This window comes from Bombina bombina, chromosome 1 (genome assembly GCF_027579735.1).
Source record: "Bombina bombina isolate aBomBom1 chromosome 1, aBomBom1.pri, whole genome shotgun sequence".
In the NCBI taxonomy this organism is placed as follows: domain Eukaryota; kingdom Metazoa; phylum Chordata; class Amphibia; order Anura; family Bombinatoridae; genus Bombina; species Bombina bombina.
In genome coordinates this window covers 631,426,889-631,443,209 of record NC_069499.1, presented here as the reverse complement: position 1 = coordinate 631,443,209, position 16,321 = coordinate 631,426,889, and positions in this window count along the sequence as shown.

Here is a 16,321-nt window from a genome sequence, read left to right as displayed (position 1 = left end):
ACAGCAGTGAGAGGACGTGTTATGCTGGGTGAAGATCTTGGTCTAATTGGATCAAGATACTGGATGGGGGCAGAATGTGTTTTTTGGCTTTTAATGGTTAAAGTGATCTCGTGGTTTAAGTGTCAATAGTGTGATGTGGCAGTTCTCAGGGAAATAATGTTAATTGATTTACTTTAAGATTATATTAGTATTTGCACTCCATACCACTCTAAATTTTTGTTCTCCATTATATTCTGACCCTTAGTAAAGGCTACAATGAAGGAGAAATGTGCTTCAGCTTCAGAGCTGAACATAGCAGGTTATTGGCAGAAATGCACATATGTTGCTCCTGATTGTCTCAGCATGCAGTCATTTTCAGACCAATAGTGCATTGATGTTTTTCAATCCTTTGCACGGGTTAATCAGATTGTTCTGTGCCCATAATATTACAACAATAAAACGCTCAAGCATATTAGAGTAGTGTATTATTACTTCTTTGAATTTGATTTATCAAGCCCTTCTCTCCCTTTTGACAGCCGGTTCGCACAAGCGAACCGGCATTCAGGATTTATCAAGCAGCGGTCATCAGACCACTGCTTCCCTGCCCTGTTCTCCAACACTTAGGTGGAGAATTGTAATCTCCCCGATCTCGTCTAACAGGAAAGATTGACAGCTCCTGCCCACACGTGATTGGCCTTTATCTTTTTTTATATATATATAATTGAACATTGTGCACCACTGTTACATTCTTTGACTCTGTAAAAATACAAGTCAATATAAATAACCTCTGCCTCACAATATAATAAAAATCTCTTGTTTTACAAACCACTTTCATACTGAGAAGTTTCCTTTCTTCACTGACAGTCTGGGCTGAGTAATAAACAAGAGGATTGCCTGGAAGCTCTGGTGCCTGTGAGGAATGTCCATGAAACTCATTACATATGTTTCTCCTCCTCCCTGGGATGCTAAGTCCAGTGTGATTATTACAGTGCTGATAAGGAGACAGATGTTTAGAGAAGCTCTAGTTCATATGTAATTAGCAGAGCTTTGGTTTTCAAGAGGGCAGTTTGCTTGGAAACCCCTTAACTCTTGGACAGTTTCTTGACCTTTCAGGATTACTGCTTCACTAATTATGAAATAGGCCCTGTAACCAAATGGTACCTGGTAAATTAAATTAGGCCAGGGATTTAGTGATGTGTGGGGTGGGGTGTGTGTGTGTTTAAAATGTCAGCTACATGTGCCAAGACATCTTTGTGCTAGAGACAAAGAGAAGAATGCACTGTGGCTCAGGGTATAATATATCTACAGATTATAGTCACATGTGAATAGGATTTAGATCACAGACAAACTTTTTATTTAGTTATTCATTTAGTTATTTTATGGAAGGCTGGGTCACAAATGTAGGGGTTGACAGGGGGAACAAATTCATTATACTTAAACTTATGTTAAAGATATTGCCTCACAATAAAATTAGAGTGTAATCACATTTTTAGGTTAATATTACAGAGGAAATAACTGAGGTCTAATGAATGCATTTAATTGTATCTACTAACATTTTTGCAAATACACTTTCCTACTTACCTTATAAGATATATGCATGGAACAGCTTTATTTAAAAGCAAATGGCTAGTTTATTTTCCACACAAAAACCCTTGGAGTGTCAGATGTGGCCATGAGCCATATTTTGATCATCACTGATTGAGGTAGAGTTTATGTGCACTAGGCCAACAAATACTGCAGCTTCTCATGTCCCCCATGCCAAGTGTCATTGTAGGTTTAACTTTGTAGATAACCAAACAATAAGAGTTAGGGCTATCACTCTATAGGAGATGATAGAAAGATAAATAGATAGATTATAGATATAGATAGATAGATAGATAGATTATAAACACACAGATAGATGACAGATAAATAGATAATATACAGACAGGCAATTGATAGGTAGTTAGATGATAGACACACAGATAGATAATCGATAGATAGATGACAGACAGAGAAAAGATAGATGATAGATAAATAGATAGATAGATGATAGATAATGAGCATGTTATGCTAAATGTGTTAAATGGTGATTTTCAAATGCTTGTAACTCTTTAATCATTTGGCATATTTAGCTCAAAGTTATCAGCTGTCTCAGACTTGCAATTGCTACAAAAATATCCATTAAGTAAATTTTGACCAATTAACCATTTAAAGACCATGGGGCATAGCAGGCTGCTCCATAACCTGTCCGCCTGCTCTGAGGCGGTGGACAGAAAACAACCCGATCGAATACGATCGGGTTGATTGACACCCCCTGCTAGCAACCGTGAATCTGCAGGGGGCGGCATTGCACCAGCAGTTCACAAGAACTGCTGGTGCAATTATATATGCCGACAGCGTATGCTGTCGGCATTTATCAATGTGTCGCGATGTGCAGCGAACATGATACGCTACTTTGTATAATGTCCGCTCGCACATTGGTAAATAGGCCCCTATAGTCCCTTTTGTGAGACAGAAGGTACTTTTGCAAAAAAATTGTAATTTTGGAAAAAAAAAATTTTTACCATGGTTTCCTCTTTCCTTAAAGGGAAACTGAACCCAAATTGTTTATTTCGTGATTCAGATAGAGCATGCAATTTTAAGCAACTTTCTAATTTACTCCTATTATCAAATTTTCTTTATTCTCTTGGTATCTTTATTTGAAATGCAAGAATGTAAGTTTAGATGCCTGCCCATTTTTGGTGAACAACCTGGGTTGTCCTTGCTGAAAAATTGATAATATGAGTAAATTAGAATGTTGCTTAAAATTGCATGCTCTATCTGAATCACGAAAGAAAAAATTTGGGTTCAGTGTCCCTTTAACATATACGCTATGTGAGAACAGCTAAGATGTGTATAATGTGTATTTTTCTAACTTTGGTTATTAAAGGTACAGTAAAGTAAAATTTTAACTTTCATGATTCAGATAGAGCAATCAATTTTAAGCAACTTTCTAATTTACTCCTATTATCAATTTTTCTTCCTTATCTTAGTATCTTTATTTAAAAAGCAAGAATGTAAAGTTTAAGAGCTGGCCCATTTTTGGTTCAGAACCTGGGTTGCTCTTGCTTAATGGGTAGCTAAAGGTAGCCAATAATCACGAGCGCTAGCCAGAGTTCTGAACCATAAATGGGCCGTCTCCTTAGCTTACATTCCTACATTTTCAAATAAAGATAGAGAACAAAGAAAAATTGATAATAGGAGTAAATAAGAAAATTGCTTAAAATTGCATGCTCTATCTCAGGGGTGGGCAAGATGTCAAACGCTGTCTACCAGTGAACCACAAGTGAATTTTGAGGTGACCGCCTGCCTTGCCTACCTTATTTGACAGGACACATGCACGGTATATTTAGTAACTGCATAGACACTCCCATTAGTTCCTGTCATTTCATTCTATTCAGGCCGAACCTCTCTATTTGCATTTTGTGAAATCATTGGAGGATTGCGGGAGTGGGCGTGGACACTGAGTTAGAATTCTATCTGAGCTGGAGTGTAGATTCCCATAGGAGCCGTCCCAACCTAAACACTTCAATCAGACTGCCGAACCACTCTATTTGCATTTTCTTCATTGGAGGATTGCGGGAGTGGGCGTGCACACTGACTTAGAATTCTATCTGAGCCAGAGTGTAGATTCCCATAGGAGCGGTCCTGACCTAACCACTTCAATCAGACTGCTTAACCTGCACTGTTCCCCCAGTGCCACTGCCTTGCCTACAATACATTATTTGACATCCTCCAATGATTTCACAAAATGCAAATAGAGAGGTTAGGCCGGAATAGAATGAAAATGACAGGAACATCAAGACTGCGGTTTTTTCTTTTAGTTAGGTGACCACATCACTTGGAAAAAAAATAACCCTTGCCTTACAAAAGTCTGCCCACCCCTGCTCTAACTGAATCATAAAAGAAAAAAATTGGGTTTACTATCCCTTTAAGTAGTTTAAGCAAGATTGCACAACAAACACCCCAAAAATATATATTTAAACAAAATAATTTTGACTCTTAATGGGTTAAGAAGTAAAAAATAAAACATTGCTGATAAAGCAATATGAGGATCTAAAGCCACAGGAATAATTAAATGAACAAAACTATTCCTAATCCATACATTAGATGCAGACATATAAGAGGTAAAATAAAGTTATTGCTTTTGCAAGTCATACCTTCATGTGCAGAAGTATTTTTTAATATCAGATTATCATAACTTTTTATTTTAATTTTGGCAGTTATTATGATCATGGGATGGTTAATTAGATTTTGATATAAAAGCAACACTCAAAAAACACTGGTGTCATGGTGCCTAGAAAATGGGCAATGTAGAAGCAAAGAGCAGCAGCACCACACTTTAAAGTTTTTCAACTGCTTTTAATGAAGAAACATTCAAAAGGACAACAACGTTTCGGTCATCAACTGACCTTAATCATGATTAAGGTCAGTTGATGACCAAAACGTTGTTGTCCTTTTGAATGTTTCTTCATTAAAAGCAGTTGAAAAACTTTAAAGTGTGGTGCTGCTGCTGTTTGCTTCTACATTGTCTACTTTGGGTTTGATGCAGAGACCCCTGCAGCGTGCACCCTAATTTGGAGTGAGTGCTGGGCCTACCTTTATCTTCTGCCTAGAAAATGGGCCCTGAAGCATGAAAATACCATTCTGGTACTTGCTATGGTCTCTTTGGTTAGGAGAATTGTAAGGCTCGCAGCAGCACCTCTCCATTTCTCGTTTTGCAGCATGTCACGTCACCTGACTGCTGCAACATATACATGACATGTGTATGTGTGGGTAGGTGTGTATGTACAGTATGTATGCATGTGTGTGGGTGTATATGTGGGCGTGTGTTTTTGTGTTTGTGGGTAAGTGTGTGTGTATGTATGTATGCATGTGTGTGTGTATGTATGTGCGTGTATATGTGTGTGTTTGTGGGTAGGTGTGTGTGTATGTATGTATGCATGTGTGTGTGTATGTATGTGCGTGTATATGTGTGTGTTTGTGGGTAGGTGTGTATATGTATGCGGGGTTGTGTGTGTGTGTGTGTGTTTGTAGGTATGTGCGTGTATATGTGTGTGTTTGTGGGTATGTGTGCAAGTATGTATGCGGGGTTGTGTGTGTGTGTTTGTAGGTATGTGCGTGTACATGTGTGTGTTTGTGGGTATGTGTGCAAGTATGTATGCGGGTATGTGTGTATGAGTGTGCATGTAAATATGTGTGTGTGTGTATTTGTATGCATGTGTATATAGGGTTGTGTGTATGTGTAGGAAGGTGTGTATGCATGTGTGTGTGTCTATGTTTGTGGGTAGGTGTGTATGTGTGTATGTTTGTATGTATGTATGCAGAGTTGTGTGTGTGTATGTGTGTGTAATGTATGTATGCGGTGGTGTGTGTGTCTATGTATGTGTGTGTGTTTGTGTGTTTATGTATGTATGTGTATGTGTGTTTGTGCATATATGTGTGAGCATATGTGTGTATGTATGTGTGTGAGTCCCACATACATTTATTCAAAATTTGATAACAGGAGCTACACATTTTACACAAGTTGATTTAATTAACCCCTTCAGGACAGAGGCAATTGTTGAACTTTTGAAAGTAAACGAAACTTAGAATTTGAGCTATATGTTTGTTCAACCATAATTCACTTCTTTTATATATCGCTTTTTAGAGGACAAATCGGTCTTTCTTCAAATCTCAAACATCAAATATTTATATATCAACTATAATTTTATATGAATGAAATCTACATGTGAAAAATTAAGAAATGTAATGTTTTCCGTTTTATTTTTATTTTATTTTATTTTTATTATATTACTTTTTATTGAAAAGGTCGATCCATACAATCAAAGATGCTGATAACACCAAACATCTGTTAAAACAAAATTCAGTACATAAAGGCAAGCAAATAACAGAACACGTACAGGGTTGGCATCCTTATCTGGGGAATAATCAGGATGCTAAATATAACATATTTCACTAAAATTTTGTCATCGCTTTGCAAAATAATCTTAACCAGTTTCAAAATAACAAGTTTATCATATTTAACGTACATCTAATCAATAGTCACAATACCAAGACCTATAAAACATACAAAAGAATTTTACCATGAGAGAGACCAAAATGCTTTTATACTGTGAATTTCACAGAAAAAAAGCTATAGTAATATGGAGAAATCTCGACCTTAAGTTTATACGAAGATTTAGAACAACCACTGAAGACAATTATACATTTCTTAGAGAGGAAAGAAAAAAAAGAAAAAAAAGGAAAGAGTTTAAATTAAACTTATATCAAAATAAATGGGGGTTCGGAAGAGGGAGGGCCGAAAAGAAAAAAAAAAAAAAAGGGGGGGGGGGAGGATGATAACAGTAGTTTATTAGAGGAGCGAAGTAGGCCAGAGTGTAACGAGCCCGGAGATCTATTTATCTAGACCCAAATTGATGTTTTCAGTTTTATTGTGAATATCACAGTCCTGATCGTTTTTACTGCAATATGCCACCCATATTTGTGTTCAGAGATGTCCCATGAGTTCAACGATACCCCCATGTATAGGGCTTCAGTAAGGTAAAGGGCCAAACATGGGGCCTGCCCTTATACATGGAAATTTCGCACATTGATTTTCTGCGTCTATATCACCTTTGAGACATTATGGCAGCCTAATAATGGAAATTGCCCATTCATTGCATACCATTTGCAAAAGTAGACAACCCAGGATACCCCAAAAGTGCTGTCTTTTTTTTTTCTACCTTTTTTTGTAAAATAAGGGACACAGAGGCACCACAATGGCCTAGTACCACCGACACAAGTAAAATAGGTAGCAAAACGAAATGGTACTCACAAACATAATGCACCCTATGGTGCTAATGGGACAGGCTGGAACTTTCACAGTAGTCCAGCTCACTGTATGGAAACCGGCTGTTGTCCAAACCAGAAAAAAATCACGGGGGTCATCACCAACACCTGTTTAGGGAATATAAAATAGACCACCATAGCCTAGTACAGTATAGTAAGGCAGAATTGTAAGATAAGGAAACACTTACAAAATAAAAAGCACCTCCAGGTGCAATACAGGTAGACTGGGGCTTCACAGCCGCCCAGCAGACTGAACTCCACTTCAGCTCTCCCTTTTTCTACTATTTGTTTTGTAGCCACTTAGTCACAAATTTAATGATCATGATTTTTGTTGTTTCCATCATCATCCTTATATGTTTTAATGCTATAAAACAACAATATTTGTATTTGGTGATGTCCTACAAGTACAAATGTATCCCATATGTAAAGGTTTTATGGGGCTTTGGGAAGTTACAGGGCCAAATATGGGGCCTGCCCATTTACATGGAAATTTGGCATATTTATTTTCTTAACCTATGTCGTCTTTGAGACATTATGGCAGCCCTGGAATGAAAATTGCCCTCATCATTGCATACCATTTGCAAAAGTAGACAACCCAGGGTACTCCAAAAGGGCTATGTCTAGTCTTTTTTGTTTTGAAGCCTTAGTCAGAACACCTGGCCAAATTTAGTGGTCATATATTTATTTATTTGCATTTTCACACAAACACTGCACAATGAGTGTTTCGATCATCATCCTTATATGTTTTACTGCTATAAAACACCCATATTTATGTTCAGCAATGACCTACAAGTACAACAATACCCCTCATTGACAGGGTTTATGAGCTTTAAGGAAGTTACAGAGACAAATATTGGGCCTGCCCATTTGATTATCTGGGCCTACGCTGCCTTTGAGACAGTATGGCAGCCCATGAATGAAAATCACACCATTATAGTATACCATTTGCAAAAGCAGACAACCCATGGCATTCCAAAAGGGATATGTACAGTCTTTTTTGTAGCAATTTAGTTAATCACACAAACACTGCCCTTTCACTGTTTATATCATTCTTATATGTTTTACAGCTATGATACATCCATATTTGTGTTCACTGATTTCCCACAAGTACAACAATACCCCATATACAGGTTTTATTAGGTTTCAGGAAGTTACAGGGCAAAATATGGGGCCTGACAATTTATATTGAAATGTGGCACGTTGATTTTCTGGGCCTATGTTGCCTTTGAGACAGTATGGCAGCCCAGGAATACGAATTGCCCCATCATGAGATACTATTTGCAAAAGTAGATAACTCAGGGTATTCTAAAAGGGGTATTTGAGTTTTTGTGTAGTTAATTTAGTAGTTGGCTTAACATAAAAAGGGACAGGACAAGATCAGGGGATCCATGAAGTCAAAAATACAGAATAATAAAATAAATCAGGAACACATACTCCATTTATTAAGCAGCGGATGGTGCTTCAGAGCCCCATCCTTTCAGGTTCGCCTGAAACGTAAGTTAAGATGCAGCAGTCATAAGAACACTGCTCCTTAACTTGTCCGCCATTTGGGATGATTGACACCCCCTGCTAGCAGAAGATTGTCTGCCAGTGAGCAGGGGGTGGCATTGCACAAGTTTTTTACTAGAAATGCTTGTGCAGTGTTAAATGCCGACAGCGAGGTTGAGCGGACATGACTATTAATAAATCACCCCCACAGAGTCATTTGAATAAAAAGTTTAGCTCTGTGTGGTAGATTCTGTAGCATTCAGTGATACAGAGGCCAGGTAGAGATGGGCAGGAAGGGCAATAGTAGCTAGAGTCCTTATTAACTCCTTATTATAGCAGACTCTGCACTTTTTCTGGGGTGACTTTTTGCAGGCTGTGTGTGGATCTTAGATGGAAAATGCCTGCCATAAAGTCTCTGGACATTTTCTGACTGAATGTGGGAGGAATTGGGGTCTGGTTAAACAAAATATCAGATAAAATATTTAACAATGTATGGTAGGAGTGTATGGTTTCCCTGTGCCTGGTTTTCTGTAGTGCACAAACGCATTATACACTGCAACCTGCATTACTTAAATGGCTACTTTTTTTGTACCAGGTGTTGGTCTTTCGTTGAACCACATATTATTATTATTATCAGGTATTTGTAGAGTGCCAACAGGTTCTGCAGCGCTATGAACATGGGTGGTATATAAAAAAAAATGATTACAGGGATCAAATGGGGAGAGAGGGTCCTTTCCGAGAGTTGCACTGTTGTAGTCGGCTCTTATGAAGGTGAACTACAAACAGCTGGGCTCATATGCATACATGCTATGGGGTTTTAGGGGATAGCAGTGGAGATAGGAAGGTTAGTGTAGGTTATAAGCGTCCCTGAATAGTAGAGTCTTCAGGGAGCACTTGAAGCTTTTAAAACAAGGGGAGATTCTTGTGGAGCGAGGCAGAGAGTTCGATAAGATGTCTTGAGAAATTTTGTAAACGTGGAATGTGAGGGGGTAGCAAGAGAGGAGGAGAGGAGGAGATCATGAGCGGAGTGAAGGGGACGGAAGGGAGAGTATCTTGAGACAAGGGGCCATAGTTATCAAGGTCTGGCAGACCTGATCCGACACTGTGGATCAGGTCCGCCAGACCTCGCTGAATACGACGAGCAATACGCTCGCCGTATTCAGCATTGCACCAGCAGCTCACAAGAGCAGCTGGTGCAACACCGCCCCCTGCAGACTCGCGGCCAGCAGGGGGGTGTCAATCAACCCGATCGTACTCGATCGGCTTGATTTCCGGCGATGTCTGTCCGCCTGCTCAGAGCAGGTGGACAGGTTATGGAGCAGCGGTCTTTGTGTCCGCTGCTTCATAACTGCTGTTTCTGGTGAGTCTGATGACTCGCCAGAAACACGGGGCATCAAGCTCCATTCGGAGCTTGATACATATGCCCCATTGTCTGAGATGTAGGGGGGAGCAGTGCAATTGAGGGCTTTGTGTGTTGAGAATTTTGTGTTTAATCCTGGAGGCAAGAGGAAGCCAGTGAAGGGATTGGCAGAGAGGTGCAGCAGATGAAGAGCGACGTGCAAGGAAGATGAGCCTGGCAGAGGAATTCATTATGGATTGTAATGGAGCTAGGCGGCAGCTAGGGAGACCAGAGAGGATAGAGTTGCAGTAGTCGAGGCGGGGAAAGGATGAGAGAGTGAATTCAAATCTTTGTTGTGTCTTGTGTAAGGAAATGTCTAATTTTAGCAATGTTTTTAAGGTGGAAGTGGCAGGCTTTAGCCAAGGACTGAATGTGAGGAGATAAAGAAAGATCTGAGTCAAGTGTGACCCCAAGACATCGGCATGTGAGGTTGAGGTAATGATGGACTTGTCCACAGTTATAGAGACATGGGGGGTGGAGATTTTGGAAGAGGGGGGGGGGGGAATAAGGAGCTCAGTTTTGGAGAGATTTAGCTTGAGGTAGTGAGAGGACATCTAAGATGAGATATGAGAGAGACAGTTAGTGACACGAGTTAACAAGGAAGGAGATAGTTCTGGTGCAGAGAGGTAGATTTGGGTATCGTCGACATACAAATGATAATAAAACCTGTGGAACTTTATTAAGGAACCTAATGAGGACGTGTAGATTGAGAAGAGAAGGGGACCGAGGACAGTGGCTTGCGGTACCCCAACAGAAAGAGGTAACTAGACATGTGCATGGCGAAAAAATTCGGTTCGGTTCGGTTCGGATCGATTCGGAATTTTTCGAAGTTCGGTTCGGATCGATTCGAATTCGGAAAATTTCGAATCGATTCGTTTCGGATTAATTTCGGATTCATTCGGATTAGAAGAAATTCATCTGGATTCGGTTCGATTCGGTTCAATTCGGTTCGATTCGGTTTGGAAATTCGGCAATTCGGTAAGTGTTAGGTGGGATTAGACTAGTATTATACTGTATATTAGGTGTTAACCTAACATACTGTATAATACTAGTGTAATCCCAATGGCCATCCGAATTTACGAATTGATTCGATTCGATTCGGTTCGATTCGGAAAATTCGGCAACATTTGAATTCGGAAATTCGGTTCGATCCGAATCGCCGAATTTTCAGAATTTCCGAATCGAACCGAACCGAATTGCACATGTCTAGAGGTAATGGGGCAGAGGAAACCCCAGAGAATGCTACACTAAAAGTACGGTTAGACAGATAGGAAGAAAACCAAGAGAGAGCTGTGTCACAGATGCCGAAGGATTGGAGGGTATGGAGCAAAATAGGGTGGTCGACAGTATCAAAGGCTGCAGACAGATCAAAAATTAAAAGCAAATGGATGTGGCGCTAGACAGCTGGGTATATTAAAAAATGCACTATATATATATATATATATATATATATATATATATATATATATATATACCAATATTATGTGCCCAAGTCATAAAAAATATATAATAGTTAAAAGGTACCTATCATAATATATAAAAGGTTATATCCAGGTAAAGGAATATTTGCAAATACTAAGATTACAATGAGGGATCAGTTTAATAAATCACATTTGATATCCATACACAATAATTATTCAAACAATTTACCACCGGTGGTATATAAAAACACAATTAACAAGTAAAAAATATATATTCTCGATTAAACAAATAGATATGGCAACAGAGCTTAAAAATGAGCAGTGATCCTTATAGATTATAATCCCAATCGCTATTTCTGTAGAAGCGGTAAATGGGATAAGTTCAAAAGTTATATCCAAAGTGTGAAGGCTAAACTGGCAGCTTAAAAGGTATATTTGAAAATAGTAGATCCAATAAATTGCACTTACAAATAGAGTTAATAAAGTTCCAGGCTTTACCTTTAAATTCTTAGACCAATCTTCCGGACGGACTTACTCTCTCTAAGCTCCGACCGGGAACGTGAATCACCTCGTTTAGGTGTCCGGGTCTTTCTGGCAGCGATACTTTCCTCCTTCAGCGTGTGATGTAGTGCAAGTTTTCACGTGGACACAAACCACCCAATCAGATGAGGGGTTTCCCCTCTGTCAGTCCCAATGCGGGAAGTTCAAAAAACACAGAGCGCTCTGGTTAGTTAACGGGTGAATGAAGAATCCAGGTTCACAGGTTCACAAGAAAACATCTACGCGTTTCAGCCCGTTAAAGGCCTTTATCAAGATGTAGAACCTTGTTATGTGTTCCGTTTATATAGCCTTTTCAATTCCCTTGCATCATTGGCTAATTGATTATTTACCATATTGCCAATACATCTCTGTTCATTTAAAGACACAATGTTCATAGAAACTGCTCGACATTTTTAAGCATTAAAAAAGCTCTCTGATAAATAAACTCATAAAAAACACATGAAAGACAAACAATCAAAAAAGACCAAATATACAATAGTTAATCCTATACATAGATGATAATAAATACAATCCTTCAAAATCAACTTAATCATAATTTTTATATAAAAATAGATCCCAAAATAAACCGTTTTATTTGTGTTTTAAAAATCTAATAAATAATCAGAAGAAGGAAACAGGCACTATAAAATTATCTGACTGATGTGTCCTAAAAAATATTAATCCATTTTGGTTAAAAAAACATCCTAGCACATGTAAATATTATATTAATTCATTCTATTTTATATAAGTTCAAATAATTCATTATATAGGACCATAGACCATATTTAAAAATCATATTAAAAGGGCAAATAATTCATTTTAATTTAAAGTCATATATATCCTAAAAAACTATCTATAAATAGGGTAAATGTAATCTAAAATGAATGTGAAGACATATATAAAAGATACATTAAAAACCTAGATAGTTTTGGTTAAAAATATCATAACACATTTTAATATTATATTAATTCATTACATTTCATATTAGCTCAAATAATTCATTATATGGGACCAAAGACCACAATTAAAAACCATATTTGAAAGGGGCCAACAATTCATTTTAATTTAATTTAAAGTATGTATATCCTTAAAAACTATCTATAAATGGGGTAAATGTAGTCTAAAATTAATGTGAAAACATATATAAAAGATACATTAAAAACCTAGATAGTTTAGGGTTCATGGAAGTTCTTATGTTCAATAGATATACTTGATTCATAGAAGTCTGGTTACTATACATAGTTATTAATGTAGAAATGGATTGAGGTCTAATTCCATATTTAACCCTTCTGGTACCAGTGAACCAAAGTAATAAATTAATTCTGCTTCTTTATATAGAATCTGTTTTTCATAATCTCCACCTCTACTATCTCTTTTGACTTTTTTTATACCCCACCACCGGAGATCTTTAACATTACTCGCATGGCATTCTTTAAAATGTTTGGATACAAAATGGCCTTCAAACCCATTCTTAATATTGTTAACATGGTCTCTAATTCTGTCTCTCAATTTTCTCTGGGTCTGACCTAAATATTGCCTATTACATGAGCACTGAAGGAGGTAAATCACCCCTTTATCGCTACATCTGATTAGATCATGGATTGTGTGTGTGTGTTCCCTTGTGGTAGATTTAACTTCCTTAACTTTAGTGCTATATTTGCACGCCACACAACTGTAGCATGGAAAAAAAACTTTTAATTTAGACCCAGTGAAAAACCATATCAGTCTGATTAGTGTTTTTCCTATACATACTCGGTGCTAAATTATTTTTTAAGTTTTTTGCTTTTGTATAAATAATATTGGGGTGTCTTTTTACATGATCTCCTAAGATATGGTCATTTTTTATAAGATGCCAATGTCTATTTAAAATAGTCTTCATGTATCCATGTTGAGCATTATATCTGGTGATAAAAGGTATATTCAATTTTTTCATCTGTTCATTAGATTCTGGTAGATTTACTTCCTTACCTTTAAGTAGTACCTCTCTATCCTTCAATTTTGCTGTCTCCATTGCACTCTTTATAATATTTTCATCATAGCCTTTATCTATGAATCTTTCTTTTAGGGTTAATGACTGGATTTCAAAATCTTCTAAATTGTTACAGTTTTTCATAATTCTAGTAAATTGGCTAGTGGGTATGTTATTAATCCATTTTGACAGGTGGCAGCTTTCTATATGTACGTAGTTATTCGCGTCAACCTTTTTGAAAAACGTCTTTGTGCAGATCTTTTGTTCTATGATATTTATTTCAAGGTCAAGGAAATGTATAGTTTTACTGTTAATCTCACTTGTAAATTTTAGACCCAGATTATTTTCATTCAAATCTTCCAAGAATAAATTCAAAAGTTCAAAATCCCTATTCCAAATTATAAAAATATCATCTATAAACCTTTTATAGGATACCAAGTTCGCACCCCATGCTCCATTAAAGATGAAATGTTCTTCTAAATAGCCCATGAACAAGTTAGCATAACTGGGTGCGAACTTGGTACCCATTGCCATTCCCTTTTGTTGTAAATAGTATTTACCATCAAAAACAAAATAATTATTATTTAAAATAAATTCAATACATTCTAAAATAAATTTGCTTTGTTCTATTTTTAAATTTAAATCTTTTCTAAGAAAGTATTTGATTGCCAAAAGTCCTAGTTCATGCTCTATATTCATATAGAGACTGGTTACATCGCAGGTAACCATAATGTACTTTTCATTCCACTTGATCTGATTTAATATATTTAACAGATGGGTTGAATATTTTAAGTAAGCCGGTAATTTTACAACATATTTCTGAAGGAATTGGTCAATGTATTGAGATAAATTAGAAGTAAGGGAGTTTATTCCGGAAATAATAGGACGGCCAGGTGGATTATTGATGGATTTGTGGATTTTAGGTAAAAAATAAAAGGTAGGGGTTCTTGGAAATTTTATTGTTAAAAAGTTAAATTCATTTAAATTGAGAAGACCTTTTGTCTGTGCTTCATTTAATAGTTTATATAGATTTTTTTTCTGTTTGGTTATAGGATCACTTAACAATTTTTTATATGTCTATGTATCGTCTAAAATTCTAGATGCTTCTTTAAGGTAATCAGTAGTGTTCATTAAAACCACCCGCCTCCCTTATCCACCTGCTTTATAACAATGTCTTTATTATTTCTTAAATCTTGTAGAATTTTATGTTCTTCCTTAGAAAGATTAAAGTTTAGGTATTTACTTTTACCATCCCATTTTTCAAGATCTTTTTTAACTTTTTTTTTCAAATAGAGTGAGGTTATCTCCTTTATCTTTTACCTGATAAAAGTTTGATTTATTTTTAAGGTTAGTATGTTGGTATTTAGGTGTAGGATTTTCATTTATCTTTCTTTGTACCTGGTTCTCCAGAGGATTTTTTAAAAAATATCTTTTTAGTGTAAGCTTTCTAATATATTGATTGATATTAATCAATGTTTCGAATTTATTTGCTTTCGCAGTAGGTGCAAAAGACATGCCTTTACTTAAAACGTTTTCTTGTATGGGATTTAATTTAATTTTACTCAAATTAAAAATGCCTTTGGTATTTATCTTATTCTCATTTGTTTCTCTCTTTCTTCCAGATCGCCCTCCTCTTCTTCCTCTCTGTCCCTTTTTTCCCTTGTGAATTTTGTGTTTGTTTTCTGTCCTACTTCTAAAAAATCTTTAGAGGTCCCAAGTCTACTGTTAGACTCCGTATTTCTAAACTCATTATCAGAATTTAACCTTTCCCTTAAGGGGCTGAATCTATTAGATGTTGGAATTCTCCAGTTATTGTGTTGTTGATTTTTCTTATAATCATTCTGATTAGCTCTCCTTTGAGGGTAATAATTTCTATGATAAGTTTGATGGGATCTGTTCCATCCTTGATCTCTATCTTTATTATGATAATTATCCCACATTTCTTGGTAATCATTTCTTGCATACTGGTCATTATAATAAGGAACTGGTCTTCTATTTTCATAGTAGTTTAATTGTCTATTTTCTCTATAGTAACTATTTTGATAATGGTTTCGATGGTAATCCCATTTTTCTTTAGGTCTCCCTTCGTTATAGTTTTCCCTTTCCTTTCTGCAGACAGATCAAGGAGGATAGGTAGAGAGAAGTGGCCTTTTGATTTTGCTCTAAGTAGGTCATTGGTAACCTTAACAATTGCTGTCTCTGTTGAGTGAAGGGGGCAAAATCCAGATTGCAGTGGGTCAAGGACGGAGTTTAGTGTAAGGAAATGGGATAGACGTGCATATTCTAGCTTTTCAAGAAGCTTGGAAGCAAGAGGTAGTAGGGAAATAGGGCGGTAGTTGGATGGGGAGGTTGGATCGAGAGAAGGTTTTTTGGAGGATAGGTGTGGCTAATGCATATTTAAGAGATGTGGGAACTATACCACATATGACTGTATGCACTGGTCAGCTAACTCTGCTCCCCCATATTTTTGCTGTACTCAACAATGCACTTTGATTTTTGGATCTGTTCATCCTTTCACAGACACTGGCAATGTAGTTTCCTTGTGCATTGTGGAAAGCATGTACACTTCTTTTTTTTTCAGTTTACCGAAGGGCCAGCAGTTCACCTTGGTGTGTCAGCTGAGGGAAATCTGTACAATTTTTATGCACTGTGCAACAGGGTTTCAAAATAAAA